At 32.7% G+C, this 19,300-nt stretch overlaps 1 protein-coding gene across 1 annotated transcript in view; it reads left to right on the forward strand.

Annotated features, from left to right (window-relative positions):
• EYS (eyes shut homolog) overlaps positions 1–19,300 on the forward strand; it is a 1,640,601-nt gene that overhangs the window by 152,936 nt on the left and 1,468,365 nt on the right.

Here is a 19,300-nt window from a genome sequence, read left to right on the forward strand (position 1 = left end):
AATGTATGGCTATCTAGATTAGTTTCTTTTTTTGTTCTTTTTTTTTTAATGAAAATATATTTGAGTGTACGAATTTTGGTAAGCTTGCTAAAAAGGTTGTCCCATTACTTCAAATTTCACATTTCAAACATGTTCTTCGTAAAAATAAAATAGCATAAAAGGTGCTAGTGTTGTTGAAACATAGGTATCTGCCTTAGGGAAAAACAAATACATACATACACCTGTTTTATAAACAGGATATCGTCCAAAATTTAGTGAAAATATATTAAGCATTAAGTGTACATAAAATGGAATAAAGAATAGAATTTAACCCCTCTTAATACCATTACTAAGAGAAAATGTCCTTTGATATTTTTATAGTCTGTGTGCACATGTACATATGTATATGTGCACAAATAATCAGCGAGCACCCTGTCATTTTATATATCAAGATGTATATTGGCTATAAATTATATAATCATTACATTTGTATTTATGTGTATATATACACACACATACACACACTATATAGTTAAACCACATGTAGCACTCACTGACATATTGTAGAAAATCGGTATGACTCACTCTTCAGTTGGGGATAAAAAATTAAACCCAATTTAAGATTTACAAGCCTGTATTATGAAGCAGGCCTATATCTCCTATGAAGTCTCTCTGTTTCTACTGAATTGCAAAGAACTCTGTGGGTTTCCTCATATCTAAATATTCAGTCTACCTTTAAAGTCTTCATGCAGTGAAATGTGAAGAAACTGATTAGTCTCAACTTTCCCAAAGTTGCACAGTTAATCCCACTGAAAGCAGAATATTTGGGCAGCAATTTAAAATCAGTGCCCCTTTTCTCTTCCACCTCTTTCTCTCCCTCTGTCTGGCTTCTCCACATGTCCATTCTCTCTCCCTTCATCTGGAGTTTTCCTCTATCCAGTCTCTCCTCTTCTACCTAGTTTCTTTCCCTTTATTTTTTTCCCTTTATTTTTTTTATTTCTCCTTTCCTTTTCTCCTCTGCCATCTGGTTTCTACCCCCTCTCTTTTATCCCCTTAATCTAGCTTCACCACCTCCATCTATGAACTCATGTGTTTCCTATAGAAATGTATAAGGTAATATTCCCATACCTTTCATAAGTATAATCACTTCTTTCTTTATCCCATCACTTTTGGGGGGAGTTTTCAGCCTTATATGCAAACTTCTAGGTTAAATGTTGTCCCTGTATATTTGGCCCAGGAGATCATAAACTTGAATGCTCATGAGAATCGCCTGGATGTTAAACCTCAGAGTGTCAGCCCTATCTCAGATGTTTCTCATTCAGCAATTCTGGGGCTCAGTAGGTCTGGGATATGCTGATGCTGCTGGATCATGAACCACACTCAGAGAACTGCTCTTCCAGCCTATTATATTCGTGAAGAAGGTTGGTATGGATACGAAAATGTAAAATTCAGCTTCAAGTGAGAGCTGTCACTCAGCACAGTGTGAGGAACCCATCTAGTCTATTCTCCTGGTGAGCATTAACTTCTTGAGCAAGATGATGTCATCATATGGGAAGACCATATACTTGGGTGGAACTTACATGATTTAAACTTAATTCCAGTGTGATTATCTGAAGTTGTCTAGAGATTTTAAAATCTGGGAGTAATTCCAGTGGGTTTTTTTCAGGCAATAGCCTTTTTCAAATTATCTTGTTATTCATATCTATGATATTTTAGTAATGGAATAAAAATTTTATTTTTAGTTAATTTTTTTCCTTGTCAGTTTGACACTTTCAACATTGCTGGTTTCTAAAATGGCTTATAGTCAAAATAAGAGCTGTGAGCTAGTTGGATAAATTCTTGAGTTATCTTTGTCTTTATTTAAAATATTTTGGGTTTCTCCTGCCCTTGACTTAAGTAACCAAATTCTCCTTTTCCTCCTCTTATGGTTGTTTTGGTACAGGGAGAGGCTAGGAAGCTCTTTGGTTAGCAGGAGGATCCAAGTAGTTCTTGACAATTAGGCCCAGCTTTCCCATATTTAAAATGGGCCTTAAAAAAATAAAAAAAAAATAAAATTAATTAATAAATAAATTAATTAAAAAGTAAATAAAGTGGGCCTGAGCTAAGCCTCCTTAGCAGTCTGCTTTCTTCTCAACTGATTATATAGTAAGGGCCTCTATCTTAAAAGCAAACTTCTTCTCTGCTATAGTCTTATAAATTTGACTTGCACAGCTCTGTGGTTCTCTACCCTCCCCATGACAACTTTCTTTTCTTTTTAAAGTCTCAGCTTGATATTGAATAGATAATAAATAAGGTGGAATATTTCATTTCTAATTAAAAAATCTTAATAGGAGGTGAAATAATAATATTGCATAATAGCCATTTAGTACAATAACATTTACTTTTATTTTTATAATTTTTTAATTTAAATTTAAATAAATTTTGAATATATACATGCATTCACAAATTGGTCTTTTATATGTATTTTTAGCAGTTTTGTTTTCAGTCTTACACATTTATGCTTACTTTATACAAAGACATGAAAGACATTCCTTTTTACTCTGCACCTTGAAATATTTAAAATAAAATTGAAAGTTATAAAAATTCCTTATTTTTATTGCAAATAACTAATAATTTAAATATTAGTCTTAGGAAGATTATTTCTTTTTAAAAATTTGTCATCACTTTCCAGGGTTTTATTGAGTTATTTTACTAAGTTATGTGACTTGATTTAGTTATTAATATTAATGGCTTTGAATTTTAATTGTCATATAATAATAATTTTATCTGACTTAATGTTAATTTTTCAATTTTATCTTGATTTTTACATATGTATGTGTGTTTTCTGATTAGCTGTAGTTTAATACAGTTGTTATTTTCGAGGACCTTACTATTCATAAACTTAAAATTCTCAAGTTTTCTGCTTTATATTTAGTATTTTATATATTTAACAATAGAATTCCTTTCTTTAGCTTTAGGAAACATCACAAGGTCTTGCTCTTCTTATTCTTTAATTTTTGTTTCTTTGTAATCTTTAGTTAATTTGTTATTTAATGGCGAACTTTTAGAGCTATAGATTTTACTTGGGTATTATTTTGCCTGTATTTTAGAAATGCGATATACAGGTTTTTATTATTTATTTTTTTAGTTTTACTGCTTTCTAAGTAGACTTATTTCATGCTTGATTTCCAGCTTTGTCTGTGAGTCAATATGGTGTTTGAAGATAAGATTTCTAAGTTACTTGGAAATTTTGTTTATTCTTTGGTTCTTAATTTCCAATGTTACTGCATCATTTTTTTTTTAAATATTTTATTTATTTATTTGACAGACAGAGATCGCAAGTAGGCAGAAAGGCAGGCAGAGAGAGAGCTGGGGAAACAGGCTCCCTGCTGAGCAGAGAGCCCGATGTGGTGCTTGATCCCAGAACCCTGGGATCATGACTTGAGCTGAAGGCAGAGGCTTTAACCCACTGAGCCACCCAGGTGCCCCTTACTGCATTCATTTTCCTTTTTATGTTGAAAACATACAGAGAAATGAAATTATTTTTATAGTTTACCTAACTGTAGAGGATTACTGGTAGCTACTGGTAGGCTCAAGGGAAAGTTCCTGAGAAAAATCCCTACTGTGAAGTCTTTTATAATTTGTAATAATTTCTTGTAATTTGTTAGCAGTGTGTGCCTTGAGGGCAAAAGTAATGAATATTGGGCTCATAGTGGCTTAACATATGATAATTCTTTTAGAATAGTAGTTGGATATTTAGAAATAATAAAATTTGTGTATATTCTTTAAAATTTCTTTCCTATGATTTTCATATCAGGTTGGAGAAAAATAATCTCAAGAGATTTTTGAGGAAGAGAGATTTTTAGTGCCACCTCAAGTGTAGCATATTCAAGTGTTTGAAAGTAGTGTTGAAGAACAAAAATCTTTCACTCTGTACACCAGACTCCCATATGGTTTTGATGTGTAGCAAAATGTTGGATTCACTTCCCTGTATGCTTTCATAGGTATAAACATACATATACATATATATGAAATGGACACATATATATACATGCAATAAAAATAAGTTAGAGGTCCTCATGTCAGTTTTTTTTTCTAATAATTTCCAAGTAGTTCTAAAATTTTGCTTTTTTAATTGGGGCTGTCTTGTGTAGCTCAAAGTATGTTATGCTGTGCCATGTTTTATATTCCCAAACTTCAGTTTATCTTATAAATCATATTTTTATAAAATAAATATATTTTCCTTTTTAATACCTATTTCTGGGATACTCCTTTGTCTAGTATTACTTTTGGTTTTGTCTTTTATATGGAGATTTTAGTTCATTTATGTTTCACATAATTATTTTATTTTGTACTTGGATTGAAATATGTCCCTACATTATTTGTTTTCCATTTGTTTTGTATGTTCTCTAATACATTTTTTTCTCCCTTCCTATATTCTTTTGGTTAATTACATATTTTCTTATTCTATTTATTCCTCTTAAATATACTTTTGCTCTTCTTAGATGCTTACCCTACAGATTACATCATTTTAATTAGTTTAACGTATTTTAATATAAATTAGTGTTTGTACCATGTTTCAGGAAATGCGTAGGCCTTACACACTTTTGCCACATTTACCCTCCAGATAAGTGCTTAGTTTTGAATATGTTGTTTTGCAAATACTTAAAACTGTGCATGACCCTATTGTTATCATTTTATATAGACAATATTTATTTTGATTTACCTTCATTTTGGTCTTTTATTGTTGTTATTTCCTTCGTATACTTCCAGGCTTCCAATGGCCTTCTCTTACCATATGTATGATAATCACTATTTAGCATATTATTGTAAGCATTTCTGCTGTGATGAATTCTCCATTTTTTGTTTGCCTAAATATACATTTATTTCATGTTTGTACCTAAAAGATATAATAAGAGATCAGTAGATGAGTTAAATGAATGAAGTGACTATGACTACAAATTAAATGTCTTGGGTAGTGATGTACTTAAAGATGTATGTCTTTGCTGATTTTACATATATATAAAATACACACACATGCATATACATATATGTGCATGTGTGTATCTGTCATCTACATGTCTATCATGTGATATTGCTTGTCTTATAGTATATTTTACTCCTATTTATTGGTTCATGTATTTTATTTTATAAAGCACATCATGGCACAGAAAATTTAGCAAAAGGCTCAGACAACTGAGATACCAAATGTGTCACATGAGTCATGCCACGACTTGAGCCAGGTGTTTACTTATAATATTCTCTTATATGCAAGCTTGAGGCTTATGTATACTGATTATATTCTAAAGAATAGAAAATGAGTGTGAGATCAAAATGTTTGACAAAATAAGAAATTCAAATATTTTTAGGTAATTCTGTCACAAAATTGCCTTTAATTAAACAATTAATATATATTTAGCATGTTACTAATATACTGCTCTATTCATGTGATTGAAATACTACTAAAATCAAGGGAATTATGATGGGAATTATACTTCTGTCTACATTGATCCTTAGGCTTTGAGCTTGCTGAAGGCTCTTTTAACCAAATAGAAGACAGGAGCCATAGACACATATTTGAGAGATAATATTAAAAAGCTGTGGGAAAGAGGACAGTTCCTCTTCACTCTGGAAGATTCTTATTCTGTCCTTCATGGGTTTATATTTAAACTTCTTCAAAAACTGAAAAAAAAAACCCAGAAAATATGGAAATTTAAAATGGTAAAAGAATTACAGCCTCGCTGAAAGTAGTATGTGTCATGAGGATTAGATGGCAGCTTTTTTAGCTTTAGTACACCTTTTCTTTCAGATTCTGATTTCATTCTAAATTGTGGTTTCCCCTAAACTCATTAAAATGCAAACAATATGCAAAACAATGTTTGCATAATTATAAAATAATTTACTATATGTTGCATTTCAGAAAGAAAAAGGTTATGTGCAGGAATTTAATTAGTGATCTGGCAACACAAAATATTCAACATTGGTTCTAATTGTAAGCACATCGGGGATTTTCTCCAAAAGAACTGGATTTCTAAAGGTCAAGCATTTATATTAAAGTGTTATAAAATAGCGATCTTGTAATAAGGAAGATGAGCAGCTTTTCATCAGAAGTAGTACAAATTAACTTCTCAAGGGAAATGACCCAGTATATTCATCTTAACATGAGATATTTGTATTGAGATATTTATTATTTATGCTGAGCTCATTTTTATACTGTGGAGTATTCCAAAGCACATGGCAGTAAAAGTATAAGCATGAAGTTCACCCATTCTGGACCAAAGTAGCGAAAGGAGAAATGGCTTTTGGTCTTGTTTCAGATAGGGACAGTAATCTCTATAAAGCATCTTACTTCTTTTTCAGTTTCCCTATTATATAGGTTGACAGTCCATCTTCCCTTTGTCTACTTACCTCAAATGTTAGAACTACTGAATGGATCTTGAGTTTCCTGAAAGAAATCCAGTGTATTAATGGGAGGTGATAATATTACTAGAGCGTAAGAGTCCTTTAGCTGGTCCAAACTTAATCTCTTTTTTTTTCTTTTTTTTTTTACATTTTCCCATTGAAGTTAAAAAAAAAAAATCAATAAACCAGCTAACAAACTGGCAGCCATCCAAACAATAATAACAACAAAAAACAAAACAACAAAACCCCACTAGCTATTTTAAATTGCATCAAATATGAAGAAGCCCATGGCCACAAAGAATTTAAATTTCACTGTGAAGCTGCACACCATAAATAAATGTCAGCATGTTACTGACAACTTATTTTGATATTTTTCTTTTTCTTTTCACTCAAAGCATTTTTAGTTCTTTTAAAGAATTATTTTTACTTATTAGGGATAATGTATTTTTATTGGTATTAAAGACATTATATGTTAAGTGTTGAAGATATTTATATATTTTCATGGGTTTCTAGGTCCTAATTTTTAATTCAAAAGGTGTAGAAATTCTATTTTTAATTCAACCAAGATTCTGACTTGATGTCAATAAATAGTCAATAATTTTGCCTTGGGGCTTAGAAAATATAATACTTGAAGGACTAATGGAATGAAACTGAGTTTTTTAAAAGTTTATTGAATTAACAGGTACCCAAAACAAGAAATAACAAATGACAGTAGGACATGTCTACATTTGGCAGAGATTGAGATAATATATAAGGACTAGATTGTTAATTTGGAAGTATGATACATACATACTGTATAGTAATTTTAATTATTAAGCAACTGAGCAATAGCAGAATGAGAATATATAAAAACAAAGATTGAAATAAACATATTTTATTATATAGAGGTAGAGGTATGGAAATAACATTGTTCCAAGTAGAATTAATTTACTGGCTGTAAAATCTAACTTAGTATTTTCTGTATTTATGATATCCAATAGACATAATAAAGAAATGGTTGGGGAGAATATTTGGGGTAGGTCAGAAATTTCTTTTGGTTCCCGGGTTGCCTGTATCCCAGGAAGCATTCTTTGCTAGTCCCGGCAAACTCATCGTGGGTAGAGGCCAAAGTAGTCCATGACATCATCGCCCAGAATATTGTTACAAGATGTGTTAAGCTCCAGCAGTAGCTGGGGAATTTTTCTTCCTGACTTTTCTGTATACTGTCATAAGTTAAACTATGTAGTTCCCAAATTTCATTCTCTTTGCCTTAGGAACTAAATTACTTCTGGACTCACAATTCAAATTGCTATGCCACTCATATTTGTATGTTTACAAAATTTCCTATTAATACTTTTTCTGTGGGTAGCCATTTCATAATTCTTTATATTTTTGTACTTTTATAATTTATCTGAAAATTTCATTCTGCTGCTACATTATTTAAACAAGCTCCCAAGCGCTATTGAAAGGAAAGTGCCTCTCCAGAATGATCATTTTTATGCATAGAAGATAACATGGATTTTCCTTCTGTCAGGGTATTTCTAAGGAGATTTCTAATCTGTATAAGCTTCAAAAATGCTGACTAACTCTAAAAAGTATTACAAAATAGCAGCCAAAAATGCAACAGAGGAAAAAATGCACTTTTCTGTATCCCTCAGAAAGTGGGATCTTCTCTATCTTCTGTTATTTTAGATACAACTTAAAGGTAATCTTGGGCTGGCCTCACAAATGTGAAAATTGTGATTTTTAATTTAAATTCTGTGAGAAATAAAAATGGACAAACTAGTCAAAGTACAAATAGCAATAAAATGATCACAAAGTTATATTTCAGAGACTTAAGCCAGAAAATGTATCAGAAAATGACATAGACATTTTAAATCCAATTTTCCAATTATCCATTTCTTATTTTAAAATTTAATATTTATGTTGTTATTTTTAGAAAAGATCTATACTACCTTTCAAATTACTGTTATATTTGGGGTGCCTGGGTGGCTCGGTGGGTTAAGCCTCTGCCTTCGGCTCAGGTCATGATTTCAGGGTCCTGGGAACGAGTCCGGTATTGGGCTCTCTGCTCAGCAGGGAGCCTGATTCCTCCTTTCTCTCTGCCTGCCTCTCTGCCTGCTTGTCATCTCTCTCTGTCAAAGAAATAAATAAAATCTTAAAAAAAAAAAAACCAAATTACTGTTATATTTAGTGGTTATATAGGAATGTTGAGGTTTAGAATTTGTTTCTGAAACATTTTCTTTCAAGGAAGTGCAATAATGTTAATGAGACCTTAAAACAGGGGAAAAAAAGATTGACAATAGTAATCTATGTCATATCAGAAGATATGAAAGAGAACACTTATTCCAGTTCACTCAGACCTAAAAGATAGCCAGAAAATATCAAATACCCATGAGTATATAAAAAAGAGAGAGAGAAGAAGGTTAGCCTATTTTTCAAAATATTTTACAGTATTTCATTTAATTAGGAATAGAATTCCTTTATGAGTACTTAATAAATTAATAGCTTACTCTATGAATGCTACATAATATGAATTAATAAAATATGTTTTGATAAGCTATAGAGTAATCCAAGTTTATTGCTTCATAAAATCTGTCAGTGTTAGGCATTTAAAAATATAGCTTAACAAAGTAATGCATTATATATTTTTCTGTCAATCTATTCATCTAATTATCTACAAGCTATCTGTGCTTTCATACATGTATTTATTTAGCTTGATACAAGGTATCAAATAAAGTAATAGAGATTAATTATATATGTAAAACCATTTAGTAAATTTGTATTTTTATATGTATACATTAAATATGAATGATGAATGGAATTATACTAGCAAAATTTAAGCTGGATATATGTATAAGCTGAGATATTTTCAAAGAAGTATAGTTGGATTTTCATTATATCATTGAATTATAATAGACACTAACTTTATCAACTTTAATAGTCATAAGCGCACATAAAATTTGTTTTATTTGTAGAAGTTATATTAATAAATTTGTCTTGATCCAACTTAATATCCCTTCCATCATTATTGCACACCTTTAATATCTAAATCTACATGTTCTCTGAATTTCTATCTGATTAAGTTAGAAAACTCAAGTACTTCTTTTGGAGAGTACTGGGTCACTCATTCTACCTCACCTTTAGGGGCCTTCTGGGATTAAGTCTAATAATAGTTCTAGAAGCAAGGTGAGTTTTTAAGGGTGGGGTCCTAAGAAGAATTGGCATTGTCATGGATGGCATTTCCTCAAGGGAGTCCATTGCTCTTTCCTCAGGCAATGCAGGGTTAATTTCCTAAGGAAGTAGAGAGGCCCATTCAGGGTGACGGTCTCTTCCACTGGGAAAGATCAGTCATTAAATTTAGAGATTTGGTGTTCCCAGCTCTATCAGGTTCTTCCCATACATCTATATTCCTTTTCAGGATCCAGTTCCTTCCCAGTTAATGCCCTCACTTTAACAATAGACATGCTGTGAGCCTGGGAGTTTAACTTGTATTGTGATTCAGCTAGTCAAAGGATGAGGTTCTTTCTTTGATTTTCAGCAGTCTTAGTTAGCTCTGTGGTTAGAGCACATGAGGATTTCCTTCAAAGCACACATAGAGATGTTCAGGTGATTTATGTAACATTTTATTCGAGAATTCAAATCCTGGAATTCATCCTTTCTTTACTCACTTTGTCCAGTGATGTTAAGAGCAGCCAGCCAGTGTCATAATATAAATTTATTAGTTTAAGCAAATTGTTTGAAAATACAGTATACATTGTCACCCAGATCCTTGCTTCTTATAAGTGCTTGATTTGGAGGATTCAGTGGTAACATTTTGTATGTCTCTATTGCCAGATCACATCATGGACTATCTTTACTCTTTACTATTGGAAATAAAGTCATTGGCAACTCCAAATCTAATATGATTAGAAAGCCAATTTCACATATCCTAGTACAAGCTAAGAAAACTCATTCTTCCAATTTCGTTTCGCTAGAACCACTTTTAGTACCAAAATCTGTATTGGTCAAAATCCTCCAGAGAAACAGAACCTGTGTAGGTATATCTTCATATCTATATATATATGCATATATATCAATCTGTGTGTGTGTGTGTGTGTATTATATATATTTGTGTTTGTTGATTGATTAAGGAATTAGTTCACACGATTATGGTGGCTGACAGGTCCCACAATCTGTGGTCAGTAGGAATTTGTACAGATAATACATTACTATGTCATACATTAATGAACTAAATGTATTAACATCGTAGTGAATAAACCTGAAATTGACCCTCAGATGTAAAAAGTAGTCAGGATCCAAAATCTCTTGACATGGAAAATTACAGCTGTGTAAGAAAAACTCATTTTATGGACAAATGTAGTACATTGACCTGAGTTATCTGAATCTCCAACATGTACTTAGATTAGACTGGGTTTATATGACCTATCATAAGCATGTATACATAAGGTATGTAAGGGGGGTGTGATTTAGCATAGCATACATATCAAGACTGGTAATATTTGTACTGTAATCTGGTAAGACTGTATGTCCATCAAGAAGCTTAGATATAGGAAAGGAGAATCTACTCTGGGAGGTTTAAGTAGAGAAAGATTTATTAAATAATATTAATATAGCAATAGTCTCTTAAAAGCTAGAAGTCAGAGTCTATACCTCTACAGACAAGAATCATGTCCAACCACACCATAGTGGCTCCAATAGGACAAACTCAAAAACCAAGCATGAAAAGAGCAGAAACAAAAAGCCAATCTTATGAAACTCAAGACTGCATGCTACACATTCTGTCAGTGTTTGTTGAAAATTATAAAAACAAATATGTCTGTCTGGCTACCTGACGCTTGTATGAACATTGCATCCCTGTTATGTACAGTTGCCTCCTCTGGTTGCTCACTTCGGAATTCAAGTCTCCCTTGGACAGCTGATTGGTAGAACCTGAGTCAAATGCATAAACCCAATGCAAGGCACTCTAAACATATGTATTTTTTTTCATTTTTTTTTAAGATTTTGTTTATTTATTTGACAGGCAGAGATTACAAGTAGGCAGAGAGGCAGGCAGAGAGAGGGGGAAGCAGGCTCCCTGCTTGATCCCAGGACTCTGAGATCATGACCTGAGCCCAAGGCAGAGGCTTTAACCCACTGAGCCACCCAGGCGCACCTAAACATATGTATTTTTGTTTATTTGTTTTTAACTTCTACTTTAGGAAGCAGGACACCTAACATGGGTGATTATAAAATGTAAGGAGTGTGTTCAAAGCTGTAGATTGACTAGAGACTATCAGAATTATTGAGTAGGGTTTTGTTGCCGTGTTTTAGAGCTAATACTGGCCCACAGAGCTTATGAGCTTATGGAGTCAGGACAGAATGAACAGGGTGATGAAAAGGCTGAATAAAGACAATTAGTTGTAGATGATATTTGCCTTCATATATATTTTTTAAAATTTTAAAAATATTTGTAATATAAATAGTTAAGTGACTGATTATAAATCCTGAAGCCAGAATGATAATAAAGCTTATTGAACTGATTTAGTTTTTTGATGTTTTATAATAAAGCTGACCATTAATAGAATATTATAAATATAAGACAAATTTATATGAAGAGATTTTGACATCTTTTTAAAACTTGATATTGAAGATGCCACATGCTATATTATAGAAAAAGTTCTGTTTGAGTTTAGTTCCACCAATTTCTCTATTCAGATAAAGTAATGTTCTGCCTCTTCTTAAAGAATGAAAATAAATAATCCTCCCACATTTCCTAGTTTGATATAGTTGCCCGAAAATTAAATGAGATGTTTGTTTCCATTCTCAATAACTGTCTTAACTTGGGCTTGTAAACTTTCATAAACATTTCCATTCTCTTCCTTATGTTCAGAGCATTGCTTTTGTGACTATTGCCTATCTTTTATCAATGGCCTTATTTTATATTATTCTTTTATTAAGCTCTCTCACATTTTGGAGGAATAGAGGAAATTGGAGGATGTAAATTATATATAAGTACCATAAATATTAGATTTTTTCTACCCTAAGTAGAATATTTAAATACATAATATTCATGGTCTTTTCCAAATCTATGAATAATCCATCATTTTTATTATGCAATCTATATCCAAAACCATCATTTACCTAGTAAAATTTATCTTTTTAATAATTTGGTAGGACTCAAATATATTAAATGGGCAGAATCAACTTTAGTTACTTATTTCTAATCTATTTCACATGTTTATTTGCAAAGATTCTCTCATACTTATTTCTAACACCAGTAGGTGCTTCCATAAGTATTTGTTTCAAAAAATTGTAATTTATTAACCATTCTTTGAACCTTTATAGGATAAACTTATGAAATATGCAAGATATAATTCCTGAATATAAGAACTTATTATAGTAGTTATCCTGTGCATAATAAGGTATAATTGTCAATTCTGTATCTATGTATGTGTGTGTATGTACATCTGTGTGACAGAGAGGCTTTTTAAGTTAGATTAATTTCAGTTTCTTGGCTTTCTTTGGAAGGGTTAAGTGTTTGATAGGAAACCCGTTGCTGCTTTATTGAAGGGTATGCATAAAACAATTAAAAATATCCCATACTTTGTAGAAAGTGGGTTTTGTTTGTTTGTTTTGGTTTTAGGGTTTAGGTATTCAGATTCTCCAATACTTAACCTGAATTAGGATTCACCTGGCTTATTCACCTGGCTGAATGATAGGCACCAAAGGGAATTGTTAAAAATGTATGTTCTTGTGCTCCATCCAGATAAATTATGATTTCTTACAGCTGGGATGATTCCCTGGTGGTAAACACTAGTTAGACTGCTGCATAACTCTCCTGCAGACATTGTGTTATGGCTATGGCTAATTATTTTGCCAAGTCTGATCCTCTCAACTTGAGGCAGACTCTGGTTAATACCACTGGCTAGTGATGCTTAGATAGTATTCTTTCTTTTTTATGTGATTAGACATTTTTCCCCAACTCTAGATAATTATCTAGATAATTATCTAGAGTTGGGGAAAAATTATAATACTTTTATATATATATTATATATTTATCATATATATTATAATTATCTTCCAGTGGAAAATTACTATGATGTAGAAAACTGAGAAAGAATATTATAGGACTATTTATGGTAAATATTTTTCTAGCAATAATAAAAAATTGGAGCTTTATAGTCTTGCATAAAGCACAATAGGCATGCTTCTAAACCTGCACTTCTTGATCATAAGTGCTTCTGAAAAGACAGGGTCAAAATGTTGGCTGCTGAGACATGTATAGAAAATTTCTAGAAGAAGCAAGACCTTAAAAAAATGGGGCTTTGTTTCCCATTTCTACATTTATGATCTGTATATTTATTAATAGATCAAGGTAAATATATATAATTATAATTTTTTATGTTTAAGTTCATTTAATTAACATATAGTATATTATTAGTTTCAGAGGTAGAGTTCAGTGATTTTTCAGTCTTATACCCAGTGCTCATTTAATCACATGCCTTCCTTAATTCCCATCACCCAGTTACCCCAGCCCCCTACTTCTTCCCTTCCAGCAACCCTCAGTTTGTTTCCTATGATTAAGAGTCTCTTATAGTTTGTCTTCCTCTCTGATTTCTTCTTGTTTTTACTTTCCCTCACTTCCTCCGTGATCCTGTTTTGTTTCTTAATTTCCACATATGAGTGAGATCATATGGTAATTGTCTTTCTCAGTCTGACTTATTTAACTTAGCGAAATACTCTGTAGTTCAAGCCTCATCATTGCAGATGGTGAGATTTCACTCATTTTGATGGCCAAGTAGTATTCCATTGTGTGTGTGTGTGTGTGTGTGTGTGTGTGTGTGTGTACCACATTGTCTTCATTCATTTGTCAGGGGCTCTTTCCATAGCTTGACCATTATGAACATTGTTGCTGTAAACATGGGGTGCAGGTGCCACTTCAGATCACCACATTTGTATCTTTGGAATAAATACCCAGTTGGGTTGTAGGGTAGCTCTATCTTCAACTTTATGAGGAACCTCCATACTGTTTTCCAGAGTGGCTGCACAAGCTTGCATTCCCACCAACAGTGTAAGAGGGTTCCTCTTTCTCCTCATCCTTGCCAACATCTGTTGTTTCCCTGACTTACTTATCTTAGCCATTCTGGCTGGTGTGACGTGGTATCTCACTGTGGTTTTGATGTGTATTTCGCTGATGCCTAGTGATGTTGAGCACTTTTTCATGTGTTTATTGGCCACTTAGATGTCTTCTTTGAGAAGTGTCTGTTTATGCCTTCTGCCCATTTCTGGACTGGATCATTTGTTCTTTGGGTGTTGAGTTTGATACATTCTTTATAGATTTGGGGTACTAGCCCTTTATCTGATAAGACTTTTGCAAATATCTTTTCCCATTCTATTGGTTATCTTTTACTTTGATGACAGTTTCCTTTGCTGTGCAAAAGCTTTTTATTTTGATGAAGTACTAACAGCTCTTTTTTGCCTTTGTTTCCCTTGCTTTTGGAGACAAACTTTATTTATAATAATATAAATAAAGGAAATCTATATTTATAATAATCCTATAATATATTATAATTTCCTATAATAATAGGAAATCTTTATTTATAATAATATAAATAAAGGAAATCTATAAAGTATACTGATAATAATTGATAATAAACTATAGCTTATGAGCTAATTATGGACTAGATATTTCTAAAACTTAGATCACTATTGAATATCTGGTATATTTCCATTAATTTCACTACAAAGTGAAATATTCTTCAAAATAAAAGGATCAAAAGCACTGATATATGCAATTTAAAAATATTTAAGGAGACGATGGAGTACTTATATTTTGAGGTCCATTTATTTTCCAAACTATCAAAATTATTTACTTTTTTTTAAAGATTTTATTTATTTATTTGATAGAGAGAGACAGTGAGAGAGTGAAGCAGGGGGAGTGGGAGAGGGTGAAGCAGGCTTCCCACCGAGCAAGTAGCCCGATGTGCAGCTCAGTTCCAGAGCCCTGGGGTCATGACCTGAGCTGAAGGCAGACACTTAATTACTGAGCCACATAGGCGCCCCAAGATTATCTACTCTTAAGTGAATGCCCATGTACATCAAATTCTAGCTGTCTAAAAAAACAAAATAAACAATCTTACCCTTGTTTAAAGGTAGTGAAAGCAATCTGTATTCAGGTATAGCTGTGGGTTTGGAGATAAATGATAAATTCAGTGTTTCATAGGTGAAGTATTAATTAACCCTTATTAATATACTTGGCTTAAAAAGGAGAAGACTAATGGTAGAGTTTTCACTAATTTTCCACAATATGCTCTGGTAAGTAAGTAGGTTCAAAAATTTCATGCGATATATAGCAAAATCTGGGAAGACCTAGGTCTATTTTAATCTGCATTCTTGAGATTTGAGTGTAGATGATCCAGTGGAGATAGCCAAAGAATAGAAGACTGCAGATTGAAATGCAAGTAACCCAAATCCCCACTGGTTAGTTTAAGCACAGGAAAGTTGCCGGAAGATAGAATAAGCTCTCAGAATTAACAGAAAGGCTTGGAAAAGACACCTGGGCACTGTTAAGAGCTAAATCAAATACAGAGATTTAAGGACTGGATACAGGATGGGTTTTCTGACATGAGTAGTCTTCTCTTTATACATCATAAGACTCAGTATTGGGAGGAAACATCTGACTTTATAGCTTAAACCACTAACCATGGGAGGGCATGTCCCTGATGTAGGCTTAACTTATCACGTTCAACAGAAGAGACAGTTCCTCAAAATAATATTGGAGTGTTTTCCAGAAGGTTGCTGTGAAGAGCTTCACAGCCGGAAAACAGCAAACATTTTGTACACTGGTAAAGCATCTGATTAATGCACAAGTTGATGTCCACTATTTAGAAGAGCTAAAGGAATAGACATTAAAATTTTCCAAGTGAAAAATTTTGACATCCCACTTATGATTATAGAAAGAATGCAGTATAAATTAGAATTAAAAAAATCTTAGACTCAAATCATGACTTTAAAACTTGTAACAGTTTGATATTGGGCAAATAATTTAACCTCTTCACACTTCTTTTTATTAACATATAATGTGTTCTTTGTCTTATACAATTCACAGCACTCACCATAGCACATACCCTCCCTAATATCCATCACCCAGCCACCCTATTCCTCCCCCAACCCAGCAACCCTCAATTTTTTTCCTGAGATTGAGTCTCTTATGGTTTGTCTCCCTCCCTGGTCCCATCTTATTTCATTTTTCCCTCTCTTCCCCCAACGGCCCCCTGCCCTGCCTCTCGAATTGCTCATATCACAGAGATCATATGATAATTGTCTTTCTCTAATAGACTTATAACCTCTTCAAATTTCTTCAAAGACAAATATTGTATATTAATATGTCTTATCTATCTTAAATGAGTATTAAATTTAACAGTATGTGGGAAAAATATTTTGTTAATCACTATGCAAACCATAATTGAATCTATTATTTATTTAGAGGTTACGTATTGGCCTTTTATTATATACATAAAGAAGTCCTTTTAGGATGCTCTGGATGTTTGCTACCTAAATATTCACTTTCGGAGGCATGGTGAACACAGTGACATCATACAGCTATGGTCTCTGTTTTGTTATTTTTGTGCTCACCTAGTAAATATTTAGATGACATACATATATGTCTTTTCAAAATGCAGAAACTTTAAAAAATTTCTTATCAAAATATAGAAACTTAAAAAACAACCATTAACTAAACTTTAATTCTTTCATTCCACACTATAGTAATAGGTAATGTGCAATATAAGGTAACAGAACCTGAATTACATAAACATTTTCTGCTCTTAAAATGATCCTAATGCATTTTGAAATGTTGTTGTTCTCTATTCTTTAAGGATCAGTGAAGTGCAAAGTTCTTCAAGTAAATTCACTCCAAAGAGTTGATTATAGTACTTGGTAACTCTGAGACCTAGATTCAGTAAAAGCTTTCAGGTTTTAGATAGTAGAAAGTAAATAGAAATATAATATTTGGGAAAATGGATTAATAGAGTAAAAGAACAAATAATTTGATTTGATAGAATAAAAGTAGTGACCCTTTTCTAAAAAGTCCTTATAGGAAAATAATTCTATAGAAGTTCTAGTTTAGCTTTTTCTTTCCTAACTTTTGTCCTTGGGTCCTTTTGTGCTTTTTCTATCCATTGGTATTAAAAGTATTTTTAGAGAATATATAGCAAAAGATTTTTCCTTTACTGTGAGTATCATGTGGTATACAAATAATCTTAAGAATGTATTGTGTACTTTAGAAAAATTTGTAGTATATTATTATATAGGCAAAATATGAAAATTAATCAACAAAAATAATAAATACCACAAGAAGCAGTGATTATGTGCTAGTGGAGTTCAAACAAAGATTATTTTTAATGAAAAAGGAGTGAACACATTATGGAGGAGTCCTCATTTTGGTGGGGATTTGAAATATTTTTAATACTCAGAAACAATGAAATAGGAAGAAAACGAACTCAGGAAAATGAAACAATAGACATAAGGGCCATTGTGTGGTAATGGTAAAATAGGGCAAATATTTGGGGATCTGCAGGTAGATCTTTGGAATTGAGCCATTATTAGGTAGCTGTCCCACGTCCCTTAACTTTACATGTGAGCAGTAGATTGTGTGAGCTGTCCAAGGTCAGTCTCTACAGATGGCAGAGCTGGAAAGCCACCTGTGTATCTAAATTCTAAATTAGCATTAATTTTCCTACACCCTGGATCAAATTTTAAAGCACAGAAAGATTGGTGGGAAAGCATTCCCACTAATAGTAGTAAAAAACAGAAGTTATGTTGAGTGTTAAATTCCATGCAAAGATTTATCATTTTTACTGATAAGTCATACAGAGCCAATAGAGTATGTGAATAATCAACCACTTTGGCTTTGTGTGTCATTTTTCTAAACATTAAAAATTATTTTTTTCATTTTTTAGTACTATTTGATGTTACTATTCCTATGTGACCATTTTAATTTCTAAATTTACATATACATACAAAAACACATGAACCATTTTTTAATTATTTATTGAATCTATCTCTCAGGATAGGATATTTTTTGCTATGCTGCTCAAAGACAAAATCTCCTAAGAGGAGCACCACAGACTTTTTTTTTTTTTTTTTTTTTTTTAATTCTCACTCACAGAAAATATGCTGCAAATCAGTGGGAAGCTCTGAGGCAACTTTCCCCCAACTTAGTGGATCAGTAGTCCCAGCTGCTTCTATCTATTGTATATCCATTTGTAACTACCAGTGAGGAAGAGGAAAGCAGTGGTCAAGCAAGAACTCTTTTTTTTTTTTTAATTTTATTTATTTATTTGACAGACAAGAGATCACAAGTAGGCAGAGAGGCAGGCAGAGAGAGGGGGGGGGGGGAAGCAGGCCCCCTGCTGAGCAGAGAGCTGGATGTGGGGCTCGATCCCAAGACCCTGAGATCATGACCTTAGCCAAAGGCAGAGGCTGTAACCCACTGAGCCACCCAGGTGCCCCCAAGCAAGGACTCTTAAATGCTTCTATCCTGATCTGGAGCACAATATCACCCCTCACTTTTCCTTGGTCAGAGAAAATCTCCAATGGCTTCACCTTACTTCAAGGAGTAAATGTATAGAAGGATAGGAAACAAGTAAGCCATCAAGATCTGTCACCTATATTTTGCTTTAAAATTTTATGGACAGATAATATAAATCATCCTGCTGACTTTTAATCATCTTGCATTGATGTATGATATTAGTTATCAGGTACCCAGAACATCATAAAAATTTTTTATTTTCCTCTCCAGTTTGTATTTCTCCAGACAGGATTTTTCTACTTCTGTTCATTTCTGTTTCTCTTAATTTTTTTGAAAAAGGGTTTTTGTTGTTGTTGTTTGTTTGTTTGTTTGTTTTTAAGATTTTATTTATTTATTTGAGAGAGAGCAAGCAAGCATGAGTTGGGGGAGGGGTAGAGGGAGAGAGAG

Source organism: Mustela nigripes, chromosome 5 (genome assembly GCF_022355385.1).
Source record: "Mustela nigripes isolate SB6536 chromosome 5, MUSNIG.SB6536, whole genome shotgun sequence".
Taxonomy (NCBI): Eukaryota; Metazoa; Chordata; class Mammalia; order Carnivora; family Mustelidae; genus Mustela; species Mustela nigripes.